The sequence below is a fragment of the Vespa velutina genome, chromosome 9, assembly GCF_912470025.1.
Source record: "Vespa velutina chromosome 9, iVesVel2.1, whole genome shotgun sequence".
NCBI lineage: Eukaryota > Metazoa > Arthropoda > Insecta > Hymenoptera > Vespidae > Vespa > Vespa velutina.
This window is the reverse complement of record NC_062196.1, coordinates 8,811,416-8,831,147: the sequence shown is the minus strand read 5'-3', so window position 1 is coordinate 8,831,147 and position 19,732 is coordinate 8,811,416. Positions and strand designations below refer to the sequence as shown.

The 19,732-nt window shown below is 46.1% G+C and overlaps 1 long non-coding RNA gene across 1 annotated transcript; it reads right to left on the bottom strand.

The window, feature by feature from the left end:
• Nucleotides 1–8,682: 8,682 nt before the first annotated feature.
• Nucleotides 8,683–18,314, bottom strand: LOC124951688. Its single transcript, XR_007101671.1, has 3 exons — nt 9,789–18,314; nt 8,999–9,684; nt 8,683–8,910 (listed from the first exon to the last, which is right to left on the bottom strand). It is a non-coding gene; the product is annotated as an uncharacterized LOC124951688 (long non-coding RNA).
• Nucleotides 18,315–19,732: the final 1,418 nt, after the last annotated feature.

The window sequence follows — 19,732 nt, the reverse complement described above, 5'->3', positions numbered from 1 at the left end:
CTATGAAATTCGAAGAGAACCAAGACAAGTCAATTAAAGCGAGCCTATAATCCCCGCGTAAATTTGCCATTTTTTCGAGAGAGAACAATGATCGTATTAACACGTAAGTTCGTCTCGTGAGAGAAGCGATCAATTCGTAAACGTCGTATCGGAGATAAACAATTAAACGATTCTTTTATTTTGAATAATAATAAAGAAAATATGAAGGTACGGAAAAAGGGAATATTTCGAAAATGAATAATTTTGATAAAAGGCAGGACGAGCTATCGTAAGAGGTTAGTATCTTTATCGTTATTTCCATCGTCGATGGTTTTACGTCGCGGCCGCATCTCGTGCACGGTTTCTTCGTATACGCGAGACGACCGTAACCGTAACCCATAATCCGAGTATCCATTCCCAAGGAACCACAAACGCCACGTGAAATTCGATGCGATACGTCGCTCGGAGGAGCGCTTTGTAGCGACTCCGACGAACTCGTCCTCTCTCTGACTCTGAGGAACAATAGTCCAATCCGAAAGTACGTCTTTACAAAAATATTCATTTTTGTTTGTCGATTGGCTGTTTTGTTTTATTCCTCTCTCTCTCTCTCTCTCTCTCTCTCTCTCTCTCTCTCTCTCTCTCTCTCTCTCTCTCGCGCGCGCGCGCGCAATATTATCATTTAGAGAGAGGGGAAGAGAATATTATCGCTCTCATAGTTTACTTTCTAAACAAAGAAAAGAATCTTTTCCGACGAACGATACAACGATCCTCTTTGAATGATATTAATTATGTATACATACTTACAAAGGTACGCGTGTAGCGAGTACGTCGAGGTCATCGCGAAATTCGTTTATAGTCGATGGTAATCAAATACTTTCCTTGGAATCGGTAATGCGTCGCAAGGCAGACTCCGCTCATGGTACATGGTACGGAAAGAGGATCGGTAGGACGAGAAGAAGATTCGCGGTATTTGCAGTAATTCGGTGCTACGATATTGAGACTGTACGAAGTCTTCGCCGCAGGGTTCCTCCTCCTTTTCCTCCTCTCGGCTACCTGTCTACGAGTACCTAAGAGATTACTCGCGCGGCTATAAAGAGCCCTTCGTTATTGCTATTATTGCTGGCGCGGACGATAATCGCGATTAATATTATTTTCATGTTTACGAGCTGGACCGCGGGACGCCGAATTACGCGCGAACCTATACTAACCTATTCATTCTCGGGTAGAAAAAGAACCTTTTCCCTTCCTACCGAATGCATACCTTTATGCGAAAACAACGTATTTATTTTCTCATTCTGATGTTTTCTAGAAACATCAGTCGTCTCTCGTTATCACTCGTTCAGTTGCTTTGGACGAATCGAGTGACGTTAAGGACGATACATAATAAATATTATAATATCGATATTTTAATATCCTCGTAGAAGGGAATATTTGATTTGACGCGTCTGTGATTCAAACGTTCGTATATCTTGAAGCCACGCTTCGTCAACGTTCGAGAAATGATCGAATGCTTTAAAAGTTTATTTATTTCTCTCTCGAAGTTTGCATCGATGGTAGTACATTCGCCACGCTCTTGAATTACGACGACGCCTTTCGTACGTTCGACGTTCCGTAATCTTTTCCCGCGCACCACTTTTCTTCGAAACGTAGGAAGACGATCTTTTAAATCTCTATCGCACACAGACAGCCCTGTTTCCCCTCTCCCTCTTTCCCCTTTTCCTTTTCTCTTCCTCGACTTGGTCCGGTCGATCGAGTATGCTAATGGTGTACTCCTTCGTAATCCCGGGGAGCGTACTTGTCGCCTAGTGGCAAATAGATACGTATGTCGAATTACCTTATCGCGAAATGTCCCCCATCTTCCTTCTTACTCTTTTCTGACAACGTTTGATATGCCCGCCAAACGAGAGCGCACCTTTTCTCATTGCACGTTTATCGCGTCGAGGTTACGCGATTGAAAATTGCCATCTAATTAACGCACGGTGACTACTGCTTTTCGAATCGCTCGCTTTAGAAGCTCCGTCATTCGTTACGCGGTCTTTTCTTGCCGCGTACGAGATTAATCGAGAAGAGAATATCTTTTCGGTAAAACGAGAGAGAGGGAGAGAGAGAGAGAGAGAGAGAGAGAGAGAGAGAGAGGAAAGGTGGAGGGAGGAATGAAAAAATCGACTATACTCTTGGAGGCGTTAAACGAAAGTTGTCGGTTGGTAGCGCGCGCGAGCGCGAGCTCGCACGGTTTCTCCGTAAACACGTAAAAACGTTCGATCGCAATTAAATCACCGGCAAGTCGAAGCAGGCCGCTAATTTTCTCGGATCGCCATTAATTCCGAGCGAGGTACGACGGCGCGCGCGTTTAAACGCGCCTACGGTTCAAATCGTCGTTGCGAATCTTAAAGCGTTAATTCTCCTGGTCGCAATTAAACTCAGGCGCTACATATGTAAACTGACCACGTATCGATCGATCGATAATCAACCCGGCGTAAATTTCCTTTTCTCCCTCTCTCTTCCTCCCCCCTCCCAACCTCTCTCTCTCTCTCTCTCTCTCTATCTTTCATACGTCCTCTTTCCTTGGCCGGTCGGCGCGAGGAGAGAAGAAAGAGTAATAGAAGAGGGAAGGGAAAAGGTAAGCACGAGAGAGGGCTGTTTTTGCTCTCTCTCTCTCTCTCTCTCTCTCTCTCTCTTTCACTCGCTCGATCGCTCGCTCGGTCGCTCGCTCGCTCGATCGCTCTCGCAGACTGTTCCCCTTTCTTGAGATGAGGAGCGCCGAACAAGTCCAGGAGCGCGTGACGCGCCTTCCGATGGGACTCGAGGCGCACGCAGACGTAGGTAGAGTATATCTAGTCGCCACGATTGGAAACTCTCTCGAAAGAAGACGACGAAGGTTCGCGCGGCGAAAAGGTACGAACGAGCGAGCGAGAGAGGTAGGTAGGGAGGGAGGAAGGGAGGGAGGGGAGAGAGAGGAGGGCAGAGAAATTTCTCGACCAAATAAACGCGTTTCGCGGCGCGGGAGATCGCGACCACGCCCTGTCTTCTTCCCTGCCCGCTGGCCTTCCTTCGGCCTTTGCTCGAACGGTAAGAGAAAAAGAGAGAGGATGATGGGAGGCTGAAGCGAGAGAGAAAGGGAGAGAGCATAGGAGCAACGCACACACGTTCTCGCTGGTTCGTACTCCGGTTATACGCGCGCGTGAACCTTGTCCGCGAGAACGTTGAAAAATCCTTGAGGTACGAAGGAGGGCCAAGGCGTCCTTCGTCGCCCGACAAAATCCCTACTAAATTCGATCGAATAACGAACTCGACGTTTGCTCGTAGAGAAAGGAAAGAGAAGATTGAACGCAAAGAGACACGCACGAGCTCTCGCGTTCGTTGCAATGAAAATATCCTCGTTTATTGGCCGTGACTCATTGTCAGAGAGGCGAGCGCGGACGAGCGAAATGATCTCGTATCGTGGACGCGTATCGCGATTGAGTGTTAAGATTAGGCGCCATTATAGAGCGTTATTAAGCGCCCTGCTCTATTGAGAGCTCGAGTAGCTGGTACCGCCAACGTACTACCTACCTACCTACCTACTACCTACCTACCTACCTACCTACCTACCTACCTACCTACCTATAATAATCGATTATTTTCGTTTCGAGGCAATGCCTGAGTTTTCGTATCTGAGAATTTCATTGAACAGTTCTTTGGCCGATCTGGCCTCGTCCGTAATAGGCAGGGAAATGTCTGCGGGATGTGGCAGGATATGGCAAGTGGAGCTACTCAATTCGCTGAACTGGTCTGGCGTGTGCTACCGCGGAATCGATCGCAGCTGACGTAGAATGCTTAACGTCGATGTTTTTCCATCGTAGATGTTCTCCTACGGATCGAGTCAACAACCCTCCTTGTCCCTGCCGTGCAACTTTGCTTCTCCTAGCGTATACGTCCTCCTAGCTTATATCGAAGATGAACGTTTATAGATATTAACCGACAGAATCGTCGATAAAGTTATTCTACGAACTAAAGGTACTTAAAGTACGTTGGAAGGAACGGTCAATGAAATTCCAAAGTACGGAGGAAGTAATCGTTGGCGCAAGGAGATCGACGCGACATTCCTTGGAGTCGAGTTCGAGCGAGTGAGCGAGCGAGCGAGCGAGCGAGCGAAAGGAGCTCGAGTCCGCGAAACGAAAGGGACACACCCATGCGTAACGTGCACTTAGAAGAAAATCTATCCACATCGGTCCCACCGGTGGGACATCCCCTGGATAATTCTCCCCCTCCAAACTGTAATTAATCCGCGACAGGGTACATTCCGGCTCCTTTATATAGCTACCCATCCTGCAATGGTGCTTCCTGTAAAAGGTACGTTTATCGAGTATTTAGCCGTTCGCCACGGACTCGTCTACGTGCCGGTAATGAGAAAGTGCATTGCCCATCTCGCACGGCTACGTGCCTCTCCTAAAGCATCGATATCCGCCGTTTTTTCCTTCCAAACGCATCTCTAATCGCTGTTAGAAACGATTCTCGAGGATGAAAAACGAGATACGATGTTTCTTTTTATGAGCTTGGAACTTTTCGAGGGACGAGAAGTATTTCAACGGCATTACCATTTCTTTATCCTCGATCGCGTGTTCACGTTCGGACGCAATTACTAACGTAAACTTTTAATTAAAGCAAGGGTCGGTAAGGATCGGTTTGTAAAAGCCGAGCTCTAGAATTTCCTGGCAAAGTATACGAAACGATCGGTATTTCGACGCGTGTACCTCAGGATACTGCGCAAGTGCGCGCGGAACGCTTCCTATCCTTTCTTTTATCCTTCCACCGTCGCATGCGTGCAACATTTTTCGCGATCTCGATAATCCCGAGAATAGTGGTGTGACGATGGTGGTGGTTATTCTCTGGCTCGCGTGCGTCTCGTACGCGTGCCTCGACGTCTCGTCGAGTCTTCGTCTCTCTCTCTCTCTCTCTCTCTCTCTCTCTCTCTCTCTCTCTCTCTCTCTCTCTCTCTCTCTCTCCGTCTGCGTGCTCGTGGGATAAATGCACACGACGATCAAGGCGAAAGAATGTCAAATGATGATTGGTCATTGCGGTGGCCAATGGGTCCCCGACTCTTGGCACCGGCGCCGCCTCCTGGTGCAAATCGAGCGCGTAGAATTCGCGATTTCGATCTCCGCGCCGTTGCGATCGATAACGCGAGCCTCTCTTACGATTCAGAGGAAGAAGAGGAGAATGTCAGATTAAAAAGTCCCAATAGTCGGATTTATTGGCCGTCTAATTATTTCGAAGGAAATAGCGTGACTTCTCTCTCTCTCTCTCTCTTTCTCTGAGAGAGAGAGAGAGATGAGGTAAAGAAAAGTAAGAGCTTATTTATATAAGAGCTAAACGGATAGAACGACGAGAACGATAGTGCTTTGTCGCGGAGAGAACGTTAACAAGAAGACGATCCGACACTGGAATTTAAAAGCTAATAGGATATTGTACCGTTAATGCGTAGTAGAGTCTTTTCGAGTCGATTATTATCGTAAGCACACTGCCTACTAGTGCTACTTTGAGAGAGAAAGAGAGAGAGAGAGCATCGATTAAAGAATAGATTTTCGTTTGAAAGAAAATTTGCGAGGAGGCGTAAGGAATCGACGTCGGACAACCGTTTCTTTTCAGTAAGAAATCAACGAAAGGATCGGTCGGAACGTATGCGTTTTGCGATCAAAGAGAAGAGTAAAAGGAGATGGGATTGAGGAGGAAGGAGAAGAAACGAAGAGTAGGCAGTAGCGGAGAATACGTTCGATACCTCCGCGTTGCTTCTAATACACCGCGAATGCCGACGCATCGTCGGCGAGATTCTCCTTCGATCCTGTTTGAGAAGAGACGAGAGCGCGTATACGTGACCGTCATTCAAGATCGCTCGATAAATAATTACCGATAGCTTCCTCTCTTTCTTCCTCTTCTTCGTTCGGGTAGAGCGAGGTGGAGGGGGGAGGAGGAGGAGGAGGAGGAGGAGGAGGAGGAGGAGGACGACGACGACGAGATGGACGTTCGATGACCCGTGCGTGTATCCAACGAACGCTCCATTATACGATCGACACGATGGTTACGTTACAACGGGCCGCTGTATGGACGCTTTTATCGCTTTCCACGACGTATTTCCTAAGGGCGAGCATATAAATTTCGTCGATAGGATCTCCCGCGACAAATGAAATTACACGTACCCTGTATAGAGTTATGGTAAACGTTACCTCGCACCTAAGTTCGATCGATCGACGATTCGTGATCTAAGTAAGGAGATATTAATTGTTCAAAGAGAAAATCAAATATTACGCAAAGTCAGGAATCAAATTTTGAAAAGCCAGAGGAAGCCAGATTAGCGTTTAAACTTTGTTACGCCTACTGCGATCGTAGAAAGTATCCCGAATTTCTGTAGCCGAAGCCATTTATTAATCGTTACCCTAAAGGCGGCGGCGGCACAGTAAATTTAGCCGTCTTATCGACGTTAACACGTTATTTTATTGAGCGAACCAAACGCGGTAATAAGCCGCAGTCGTAGTCGCTTTGGCTACGACTTGAAGTACCTACATATGTACGTACTTCATATCAGGCTTCACGCTCGAATTCGAGCGTTCCGCGTCCGTCCGTCCGTTAAGCACTACCGCCTTTTCCGCGTGAGTTATACACTGCCCGTTGCAAAATGCATTATACTTAGAGAAACACGTACGTGTGTTTGTACGTAACCACGTAGTCGGTCGCGTTCTTCTATGCTTGCTAGCTCGTTCGCTACCTCTTATCTCGATTCGATCGAAGACAAATTGTTTTCGAATTGTTTCGAATCCGTTACTTTTTTTCACTCGTTCGAAAGTCCATTCCTGGATCGATATGTCTACCCTACGATCGTTTCTATTTTTCGCTTCTATTCTTAAGGGGGGATTATCGATCCTTCCAATTTTCGTCCAATCGTCGATGAAAGAGACACCACGGTCGTTCGAGAATCGCTGATAAATAATTACCGATGGTTTAGTAATGCTAAGGTTCCGAAGGAACGTTGTTGTTGTGCGGTGTTATTCGCGGCGCTGAACGAAGGCCATTACGTTCGTTGGCCACGATAGCAACGTTATACGAGGCAGTATACATCAGGATCGTAGCCGACGCCTAAACGCATAAATTCCCTCTCGCGACGTCTCGACTATTCGCGCGCGAGTAGCGCAAACGAGGCGAAATCGCTGCCCATCTAGCTGCTACGCATTATCTCTCCCACTCTCTCTCTCTCTCTCTCTCTCTCTCTCTCTCTCTTCTTCGGTTTCTCATTCCACCGTTCGTCTCTCCTCTGATCCGGCCGACCGGTTCGCAGGTCAACAGAGAGAGAATCCTTATGAGGCCGATCTCTTTCTATTATCCTTTGCCAGAGCTAATTTATGAATGGATTACGAATGGATTATGAATGGATGTGTCTCTAATGGGGTATACTTACCTACGGTATTCCTACGGAAAACCGGATTCCGCGAGAACCAACGCCCTCTCCTATCTTCGCTTTTGTTCTTTCTTTTCTTTTTTCGAATCGACCCTTTTTCGAGTCGCTCTTCTCGAAACACGGTGAAAGTAACGATCCATTCTAAGCTCTCCGTGAATAATTGAAAACGACTGGCAGAGTTTGTCTACGTACATATGTGGATAGCGTATACGCAATTAACAAATTGATCGCAGTGAGCGCAATGAGTTCTCGCCAATTTGCATAAGCGACGCCAAGAATATTAATTTTTACGATGGAAATCTCGACGTCACGATTGAGAGTCGAAACGAGATCAGAAGAAAGAGAGAGAGAGAGAGAGACCTTATCGACGTTCCAGTTGGTTGCGTTTCTTCTTATTACATAAAATCGACAAAGAAGATAAAATCGCGAATCGCGATCGAAGGAACTTGATCGGTCCTTATCGGCGTTTCTTCTTATCGCGGAAGCCTGTTCGGACATTGACGTACGTCGGTGTAGTCCGAGAGCCTTTTTTTAAAAGTGCCACCTTCGGTGGTGCCGAGAGAGTTTATAATTCGCATCGTTGAGAGCGAGCGAGCGAGCAAGAGAGAGAGAGGGAAAAAATGATATCGCCGATAGGACGTCGATGGGCGGTCGAGTCACATGGTTAGCGGATGAGAGGAGGGTGGGAGGTAGGAGACCAGAATGATAAACGACGGTCGTTCGATCGAATAGGTCGACACGGACGAGCGACCAGGGACTATCCGGCGAGTCGCTCTCCTTCTATATACATTTCTCCTTTTCTATCGTATACTCCTGTCTTCGTGTCGGTGTCGCGTGTACAGCCTACATATCCATACATATGCAGCCTACGTATCGATATGTGCATTTCCGTGCGTGCATTTATAAGACTCTTTTTCTCTCTCTCTCTCTCTCTCTCTCGTACTCTCACGTACTACCTTCGTCTATCCGTCTTCTTCGGTTAAAAGCTCTCAGCGTCGACTCCGGTTTACTCGGGGCACACTCGTGTAACGCGCTCTGGAAAGTCACGAATGGGTGCGTTCGCGTGCGTGTAGAGTTTCGGCTCTCTCTCTCTCTCTCTCTCTCTCTCTCTCTCTCTCTCTCGGCACGATACATCGGAATAACAGCTTTTTGCGTCGGTGCTAACAATTACTAGCGTTTATCTTGTACGGCTCAATAGGTTCCTGGCCGCGCGATGCGCCTTGGGAGGCGCGATAGAAGGACGGGAAAAGAGGGAGGAAGGGGAATAAGAGTGCGACAAAGAAAGAGATAAATAATGCAAAAGGAGCGGATTCCTTACATTTTATTCACCGCAAAAGTCGGCGGCGCGTTTATCGCGCCCCGAATGAAAAGATCGTAGCTTCCTTCGATCTCCTCCCTTCGTTTCTTCCCTTTCTCCTGTTCCTCAGACGACGGACGGCGGCATCCTGTCCGTATCGACTTCGTGCGGGCATCCAACGATCGCGTGTACGTTTCAACGTTCTCTTTAAAAAATCATTCGATTTAATGGAAACGAAATAACGCTTGAAACTTATTCCTTCAAAGATCGAACGAATTAAACGAGGCACTTACGATAGTGCTCGATGAATCCAGCGTGTAGTCATCCTCAAAGTCTCTTCTAGTAATGTCTACGCCAGCTGGACGAGTAAATAAGTAGAAACGTTAAAAACAAGACGGTTAACGATCCTGCGTAACCGTCGTTCGCGTTCAACGACGCACAAAGTCCTCGGACAGCAACGGTCCATGCATTTATTTATTCTTCCTTCCGTCTCTTTTCCCTTCCAAAAGTCTTTTCTTTAAGATTCCCCTTTGGATTTTTCCGCGCGAAACGAGACGTTGCACGTTCGTACCGGTTCGAATTAGGAGAACTTGTTCCTCCTTCCAAAAATGAAAGAAGACGGAGACTCGCTCGTGGCCACTGTCCGGTCGATCCGCTTTTTTTTCTTTTTCATCTTTTTCTTATACATACACACACACACACACACACACACACACACATATATATATATATGTATGTATATGTATATATATTTTTCCCCCCCTTTGCACGGCACCCTCCGTCGAAAGAATGAAGCTTCGGTTCTGCTCCTCTTCTGCTTCGCAACGTATGCGTCCATGTCGTTACTCGAAACGATTCTCTCGTTGGGAATGCTCTTCAAAGTTTTAGAAAGACTCCCGCGATCAGGTTTTCGTTCCCACCGTAGGAAGAAGTAACGACGTTGGATAGGTGATGGTCATCCCCAAAGGAAACGTCGTAACTGGACAGAAGAAGAGTATTACCGATGAGCGCCGGTGTCTCACACACTCACCTTGCAGGCAGGTTGAACGTGAGACAGAAGCCGAGTTTAGGGAGTCGACTGACCTATGACGATTCCAAGGGTTCCCTGTCCAGCCCCTATCATCGCTTATTGTCGCAAAACCGGATTTCTTCGCAGGATGGACAGTTAATGTATGCGGATGGACAACGCGACTAGTGGACGAGCGAGCGAGCAAGAGAGAGAGAGAGAGAGAGAGAGAGAGAAAAGGGGTTGCGCTAGCGGACCTTTCCACGAGGGAGGACAACCCGTGCGATAGAGCGGAGGATGGTACCGCTTGAGAAAGGGGAAAGCTCGATCCCGATGACCCACGGAATCCGGAAACTGGCTAAACCGGATCTATTGGTCAGTTTCGCGCGGCTCCCTCTCTCTTTCCCTTTCGTTATTTCTTACGGGCCAGCTCCTCTTCCTCTTTCTCCCTTTTTCCTCGAACTGCCCTTATCTTTCATCCTTTATTCCTAAACGATGGCGATCTAGCTCTCTCTCTCTCTCTCTCTCTCTCTGCCCCATGGGTCGTCCAGTTCGCAGACACTTTTCCTTTTCTCTCACCTGTCCTCAAACACTTCTACCTGTATAGAATAGTCATACGTAAGTACGTGGCCAACAACCAACTCCTTACCCGAAATCTCCTGCCAGGGTGAGAACTGGACGCCGTTGGTACTCTCAGCGAAAGCTTTCTTCCAAGTGTAGTTTTGAACTTTGACCAATCGCATCTTCCTCTTTTTTTGTCTTTTATTCCACGTTTAGTTTTCCCGATCGATCGGCTCGAAGCTTCCTTCGGTTAGTTCCTAACGGCAATGGCCGTTTGAAATCGCTCGTGTTTCGTACGCAACGAAACTTTCGCTTGAATTCGATAGTAGCCGCGCGTAACGGTTCGGAATGCGCGATTAGAGGATGAGAGATCGTTACGACCATTTCGAGAGCCGTTGAACCGAGTCAAAGCGAAAGAAAGAATTGGGTTACGGATGAAAGTACACGGGAGCGATCGGATCTCGTGAGAGAGCAGCTCGGTGGACGCCCGTTTTTCTTAATAACTCGGACGATGATCGCTTCAAATATTTTCAGCTAAAGATGGATTTGTTCGGAGAGAATAAACTCCCGAGATCTTGTGCAATCCTTTAAAAGTTTATTATCGATCATGGGCTCGTCCGTGTTTTTCGAATCTTCCAAGGCCGTGACATAAAAAATCCAAGAGGACGTTCCAAAAGTGAGGGAGAGTAAAAAAAATGTTAAGATAAACAGAAAAAACGAAAAACGAAAAGAGAAAAAAGCAACAATAAAAAAGAAAAAGGAAAGAAAAAATGCTCGGACGAAAGGCACCTTTGTAAATATACGGACGTATCTTATCCGACTTCACGGCGAGACTTCATGAAGGCGCTGGAAATTTTAATCGTTAACGAACGAACGCGCGCGACCCAGACGCGAAGGGAAAAAGAATATATCGTTCGTGAATGCGTGTTTCTTTTCAGAAAGCGATATACCCGATAGCGTACCTACATACGTCGCCGATAAAAATAGCACCCACCGTGCAATAAAATTATAATTTTATCGACGGAGTGTCCTTTCCACGGCTATCTCGCCAGCGCGGATACGTTTTAATTTATAGCGTCAGACCCTCCATAGACCTTTTTCTACGCGAAAAAAGTGAAAAAAAGTCGAAGAGAAAAAAAGACGATTCCCTCGCGCGCGCGCGCGCGCGCGGGAATATAGTCTTGACCTTTCGGCCAAACGATCGATCTCAACGTGCGAGGATCGACACTTTTTTTATTATTTCTTCAAAAACATTACCATTTATATTTCTTCTCTCTAGTGCTAACCAGCCACTTCAATTTCCAAGATATCCGTAAAGCCGAATTTTTGACGCTATTTAATAATAATAATGGAAAAAAAAGAAAAAAAAAAAAAAAAAAAGAAAAAAAAATACGGATAAATTTTCCGCTTCCTTAATTATCGTTGAAGCAAGATAGAGACGTGAGGTGGGGAGGGGGAAGGAGAAAAAAGGAGTAAATCAAGGAGAAGGAGGAAAAAGTGGAAAAAATTTGAAAGGAACCTCGAACGAAACGAGCATAGCTCGTCGTTCCATTTAGCTCGGTCGCTTGGTCCTTTTGCGGATTTAATTTATGGACCGATTTTAACGTCTAAAAATACCGCTGCGCATCGTTCGTGAGTCTCCGCCTCGAGATTTCAGACGGTTCTTGGCCTTTCCAAAATACTTTCCATTTCTCCTTCTTAAGGGAGAAAAAACTGAGGGTAGAATAAGAGGCTGCGGGAACGGAAACTCGCCGTGGATAAAAATCCAATTTCCGATCGTAGAGAGTCGTATAAATAAACGTATATTTATAGATATGGGTGGGTACATAGATGCGTAAAGATCGAAGCGGCATCGATCGGATCGAGATGGGCCGAGGATATCGTAAATCGATGATCCTCTCTGCTCGGTGTTCTGCGAGCCTTGCCGAGGACTTTTCATCGTCTCTTCGTCGAGATACGCGCCGCGCGCCTATCAGAGTTATAAGCGTTGGTAGAAGCTAAGTATGATTTATCGCTACCGGTTTCTTCGTTCGTTCCTCGACAAATGGTCGGTTAAAAATTTTCCTTGGATTCTTTTGTCAGATCGGCACGATCGATTTTGCACGAATCAAAGTCGCGACCAAATTATTTATCTACAGTCCATAGGAAAAAATGGTTGGAAAGGAGAGGAAAGTTTTTGCGGATATTCGAGAAATTCGTATTCTTTTCTCCGATACCGACGCGATGACATTTACGAATAGAAATTCGAGACGATCCGATGCGAGCTCGAGTGCAACGCTATATTAAATCGGTTGTTCGATCATCTCGACGATGCTCTCTCTCTCTTTCTATATATATATATATATGTATATATCTCTGCTGAGATATTAATATACATTAAATGAGTATGTAGAACATTATTTTTGCTCCTGAGCTAATAAACGTCGCTTGTATTCCACGGTAATACTTCTTGTCGGATCAGCGATAAATAATTTCCTTCTCAACGATACGGCGCCAGTACCGCAGTATCGCATTGTCGCTCGCAAACGATTTCTACTTATTCCCATTTACTTCTTCCCTTATCAACGATCGTCCGTTGATTACATGATATTATATCGAGCGATATTATCGAGCAAGTTTTACTTTTTCATATGCAAATTTTAGAAGCAACTTGATTTTCCAGAAGAAAACTTTCGTTTCGTTCTCGACGCGAGAAAATATTTTCCTTTTTTTTCTCCAACGAGAGAATAAGAAAATAGGGGAAGAAGGAAAAGCTAGTCGATTCGTAGGAGCCCCTCTAGCAAGGACTCGCAAAATTTGCAATGCTTGGAGCGTTAAGGGGAACTCGTTCCTTTGGAGTCTCGGATCGTGCAAAAAGCGTTCAGAGCGATCTAGCGGAGTACCGATCGATCGATCGACCGATTCTTTTCCTTCGGGACGAAGCACCTGCGACATTCTTCGAGACGGAGCACATGCGAAAGGCAAGAAAAGAAGGAAAGACGAGACGGAACTGCCTCTCGTCGTTGGGTAAAAACCTATTTCTCTCTCTCTCTCTCTCTTCCCTCTTCCTTTTCTCTCCTTTGAAAAAGAGTAGAATAAGGACGGAAAGAATGCACTCTCGGTGCAACTAGTAGTCGAGGATAGGAATGTCTAAGCATGGCTAGATTCGATTCGACTCGATCCAATAATTCATCCTCAGTCGACGTTTTAACCCGAGCATAGCGGATTATTATTAAAGCGCCGGAAAATATATTAGCCGTCTAGCGAGAACGCGGGATACGGAAAAGGCGATAATGGTATCGTAGCCACCGTCAACGACCAAGACGAAGACTAGCACGGCTAGGACGACGACGCATGGACGTACGCACATACGTAAGCGTGCATCGAAGGAAGGTGGAGCTTGCACCACGAATGGTTATGCGTTATGATTTACGTTCGCTCGCATTGGCCGTCGATGCGTCCACAGTCGACGTTTTCTCTCTCTCTCTCTCTCTCTCTCTCTCTCTCTTTTTAGATCCTCTATCGAACGCACGTGTGTCTTTCCCTTCGTCCGTGTGTGTGCACGCGTGACGGTTTACCAACGTTCTCGATATTGCGGTAAGTTGTCACCGGATTCAGCTACCAGAAGAGATCACCGATATTACCGCTCCTGCATTTGCCGACGATGCTTTTCTATGATAGAAAAAGAAAAAGAAAGAATATTTTCGATCTTTATTGTCGTGACTATTGGCGACGATAGTCGAGACATTGAATGGAGCTCGTTTTAATAGAACCAGTGAATGCGTCCGCCGTTAAGGAATTGCGATAATGAATGACATTCGTCAGGGCGCATCGAGATCCGGCTTGGATTCTCCTATGCAGATTCTCGTTTGGATCGAGCTCGAGTAAAAGTGAGATTTGGGAGGCCTCTTCCATGATCTCTCGTTGGAGAGAATCCAAGTTCCATAGGTTAGTAGATTCGTCGAGGAAAATATGATAATCGAAGAGTAGCGGCGATCTCCTTGGCGGATAGAAGACATTCGAAAGGGATACAAGCGGAGATAAGATCGAAAAGAATGAAAGAGGAAGCTTTTCTGGTTATCTCGACGCATGCCACAGGGTGCAGAAACGTCCGAGCTCGGCACTGCTCGTTTACATGGAGACGCTCGCGCGCGTGCACCTACCTTAACCAAGACAGCTACGAATATGTCTGCCTCCGTTAAATTCTCCTTGCTATCTTACTCGACCCTGATGCTTGCATCCGCAACCGATAGCGCTGCATCGAGATACGAGCCGAGATGCGCGAGGCTCGTTCGAATTTTGCAATGCAGATCCGACAAGCGCGATAGGACAAATCGACGACGAGGAGGGGGATACGCTTTCGTTGCTCGCGGCGAAATCGCGGAAGCAAGCTTTTCTTCTCCGACTATTATTTTCTTTTTCCTCTTTTTTTTTTTACAACGTTGCTACGCGTCTTGGCTATACCTACATACAATGGAATATCTCATAGCATGAGATATTCCACCGGACGCCGCGGACGTAGTATGATGCCCTCCGAGAGAGAGAGAGAGAGAGAGAGAGAGAGAGAGAGAGAGAGAGACGCGTAGCTTTCTGGAAGAGAAGGAATCGATATTTAGATTAGCTGGCCAACGAGAGGACGGTGCAGGACGAGCGGTCCGTCGTCGAGCTATAGACGTAATATATTTTTATTATCGTTTACTCGCGTTACTCTCGCGTTATCGACCGGGACATTAAGATGCGTTGCGCAGCCAGCTCGCCGGTCCGCTCGATTTTCTTTCTCTTTTTTCCTTTCTTCTTTCTAGCTCTTCAGAAAAGTGATTCTCCGAGATAACGACGAATGGATTCTCTTCTCTACGCTTGGAATATAGATGCGTGCTGCGATTCGTAGACGCAAATGTCCTTCTCGACTCGATCGTTACACTCTTCATTCGCGCGCGCGCATTTTCTATCGGTCCTTTCTCTCTTCCTCTTCTCCCTTTCTTCAAAAGGGTTCAATCCCATGGCATTGATATTCAGATTTCGTTTCTCCTTTTACTTCGAAGGAGAATGTGACATCCAGAGAAACCGGTATAATTTAATCAATTATTTTTACTACTTTTCTCGCGAAAATGATCTTCTTCGTCTTTCTGGACGACGTCGTTTCTACGCGCGCGCACGAGAGAGAGAGAGAGAGAAAGACGTTTATAATTTAACGTTTTAACCCATACGAGATCCTTTTTACGAAGCACGAACGTAGGCACGTAGATACGTATAGGTACGTGTAAACGTGTAAGCGCGCTACGGAGCTTCGCTACGGATCACTTCGTCGCGAGTTTATACCTTGTAACGTAAACGTTGTAAGAAAGACTTTCGAATAACTTCATTCCATTTACGTCGGATAGCTGGCGTATAATTTTCCGATCCACGTTCGCGTCCCAAGGATAACGGCGCTGCGAGTCCTCCGTGCGTCCTCCGCGCGTCCTATGCCATAGGTTTTCCTTTGTCAAAAAATTTGTCAAAGACGCGACGAACAAAGTTTGCAACCACGACGAACGTGTCCGCGCATCCGAAAGGATCATAGATTATCGGTCCTTAATCAACGACCGGTTCGTCGCGGGAGTCCCGGAACGAGTCTACACCAAGTACAAACTCCTCGCACAAGATTCTCTTCTATTTGCGGAATGGTCGAAGGAGTTCATAAAACACGCGCCGTACCGTGAAATCGAGCAGGCATACGCGCGTAAATCACGACGCGCGCGCGCGCGCGTTCCAAGCTTGCCCTCGGTGATTGCGATTTCTCCTATATAGCGAAACAATAAACATCGAGACGACGGGGATAAGGTAGTTGAGGAAGAAGATTGACGTTGCGGTCGATAAAACGAACATGGCTATAAGCGTTTTATGTTCTTTTTCATCTATCTCTCTCTCTCTCTCTCTCGTGCGATAGAATTCGTTGGCGTATTCGCGTTTGATAACGCATACGCTATCGCTCGAAGGCCTTGTTACGTAAGAGAGACTCAATTTTGGTTCCGGTTGGGTTCATCGAGGAAAAGTTGGTCCGACTGGAATAATTTCGAATCGATTTTTCTCACCTTCTCTTATTCTTTTTATTAATCGAGAGAACAGGACACGCGAACGCTCTTGTTTACACCGGTTGCGTTCAACGATCCATAAATTGTCGTTCGATGAACGGGCGAGCATTCGCACAGGGAGTAGGTGGGACGGAGAGGGAACGTACGCCATCCGAGCGATTACTATTGGCGGAATAATTATGATCGGTAGCCTGTTTCGCAGAAAGCCGTCCCGTACGAAACGTCTCGCATGCCTGATCGTAATTAATAATGTAAAAGCCGACCACAAAGCTATCACGTCGCTACCCGAGGCTATACGGAATTGCGGCTCGTTGATAAGCCAATAGGAAATGTCTTTAAAGCCTGTATAGAGTACCACCGTATGGGTATTTACATACACCGAGCTACGAAGCAGGATTCGTCCGTTTCCATTTTTATTACCTTTCTTTTGGTCGTTGGTAAATACTCGTTCTATTTGGATAAAACAACGCGTGAAGTATGAAAAAAATTGCGAAAGTAAAATCGAGTGACACGAGACTCGTGTAAAATATCGACATCGCTTTAATATAATTTTATCGAGAGATATCGCCAACTTTATTATATGTCTTTTTCTTCTCATTATGCCTACCGCTCTTTTACCCAAGTACATGCGTATACTTTCTTTCGCGATGTTCCACACAAACTTGACGGCGCCACTTTCGAACGCTTCTTCATCTTTTTACCAAGTGCTCTCTTATCCTTTTTCTGCCTCTCCTTCTTTTGCTACTAGGACTTGTATGGCGGCGACGACGACGACGACGACGACGACGACGACGACGACGACGAGGAAGAAGAAGAGGAAAAAGAGAAAGACGGAGAAGGATCGGCAAACGACTCTCGGGCGCCGGAGAGTCGATCGCAGCGATTACCTTCTTTCTGGTCCTCCGCGTTACGCGTCCACCTCCTTCTCTTACGCCTAGGATACGCCGGGATAATATTTCCTGTAACCGTATAACAGATTTACGAGCGCGCGACGAGCTTTGGAAAACGTTTGGTGTGCTCGTACCTTTACGTACGCTGAAAATAAACCTATTGACTGTGAGAGATTAAAGGCTACGACGTGGAAACTCACGTAAAATTATATCCTAACAATTAAGATATAAATCAAGAAATACCTATTAAATTTCGTATCTTCTGAACGAAGGAAAATGGAAATAGGAAATATCAACTACCTAACGTAATTTATTTACGTTCCGTTATATTTGTCGTAATCGTAATATTTCTATCTCTTTCGTTTTCTTTTCTTTTCTTTTCTTTTCTTTTTTCCCCCCTTCATCTCGATCTCGGTCGTAGTAGTAAATTTTGTTGAAGCACGAATATTTTATCGTTTTCATCGTTCGTCTTCGCGACGAAGGATTTCTTGTTCCAACTCTGTCGCATTTTTCGTCGAGTTCCGCGTGACGATGCGTTATGCGCGAAGAATTCGTGACACTACCGTACGAACCTGTCTCAGCTCGTAGTAGAAAGAATTTCCAAAAATCCGATCGGCAAGGCAAAACGGTTCGCTCTGAAATGCTCGCGTTCGAAGGAAAGAGATCTAGAGGAGTTACTTGCCTATATTCATAGGAGCCCATAGGACGCAACCGGTGGAATTAATGGTTACTCGTTCGTTCGTTTTATTCGTAGGCCGAGCGAAACATCGTACTTAACCACGAACCTTTTTCTCCCGCGACAATTTTCATATCTATCCGAGGCGAGCCACGCATGCATATGGAAAATGCTGTTAGATCGCGTCAATAAATATCACCGATAATAACCGCGAATTCTGTAGATGCGTATCAGCGGAGAATCCGGTTTTAAAGGGAAGGGCTATTACCTAAGAGTAATAGCGAGCAACCGGCCAATTTCGATCGGAGGGAGCAGGAAGAGGTACTCCACTCGCTTAAGGATTATCCTCTCGAAATTCGGTCGAACGAGAAAGGCTTCGGCGAATAACTACTTCGTATTACTCAACGTTACGTTGTTACGAAAGGTATAATAAAAGAGCGTAGCTGAAAAACGAAGGAAAAAGAATGGAAAGAAAGACGGAGTGGGGAGGGGGGGAAGGAGAAGGGAAAGGAAAAGTAAAAAGGGAATAAGTTGTTGGGAACGAACGTCGTGGAATGTGTACGTCGTCTCTCTCGTAGGTACGACGAAGCGACGAAAAAGTCGTGCGGTCTATGTATGCGAGCGTATGCCGGATTATACGCGGGAAAAGCCGGCCCATGAGATGCCGGCGAGAGGTGGTATAAGGGTTTCTTGGCTTTTTACGCTCCGCCAGGTAATACTCTGACGGGGGTGTTCCACGACCTGACAGGTGCATCTCGTCTTAACGTTTCCTTCCCTCCCTCTCTCTCTCTCTCTCTCTCTCACACGCGGGTGCGCGCCAAGTATTGAGAGAGAGAGAGAGAGAAAGATAAATACATATATAACGTGGCCGTTGCTCCATTGCCTCTCAGGTATGTAGTAGGGCCAGCGAGATCGTCCGGAAAGAGGCACCCAGGGAAGGAGAAGACGAAGTCTCTCTCGCATAGCCGTGCCACCAGCTCCTTACCTGAGGTCAGTGGAGTGAGCGTGGAAAAAAAGATCCGACGAGACTATAAAAACCTTCTAAGGCGGTGCGCGGAGGTGGACGGTGAGCGGCGTATCGCCGAGGGACGAGAGGAAAGGGGAAAATCCACGTTAAATTTCTCGAGCCTCTCGCGTAAGAGCCTTCACGTTGGACGCTCCTGCCTGGAGAAGGTCGAGCTTAAAGATATATTCGCTTCTGACGGAGAACGTCGATGTATCGATCCAAATCGTCCGAGTAAATCATTATTATTCTCCTCGTTATCGACTATTTACTCGTCGTTTATAACGACGACGTAATCATCCATCTCGATAAAGACAAAACGACTCTATAGATATGAATAATTAAATATCTCGAATAGGACACAATTAATCCTATCGTAACCTCTTTTTTCATCTTCTTTCCTTTTCGTCTTTTCCCTCGTGTCCGATCTCTTAAACGGACAGTAAAGACAGTTAATAGTCAATGCGATTCATCGTATAATCAATATGTTCTCGCGCGAACAGAAATTGAATTTTTCTTTACGACTACGCGCGGTGGCGGAAGGCAGCGAGTGACGCGCAATCAGAGTTAACATCGTAACGTCGAATAATAAATTATCGCCTTTGATGCATATTTACGATCGATGGAACGATATATCGATCGACGCAATTCTCTTCGATTCTAATCGATAATGGTCGATACTTTGTTTACTGACGGAACGTCGATTAGCGATCACGTAGCGGTAATCGATATATTTTTCTTTCTTATTTTCCCTTTACTCTCTTCGGAACGATAAAAAAGGTTTAACTATCGGTTTACATACGACGAGAGAGAAGTTTGCATATCTTTGCGAGTAGTCCGT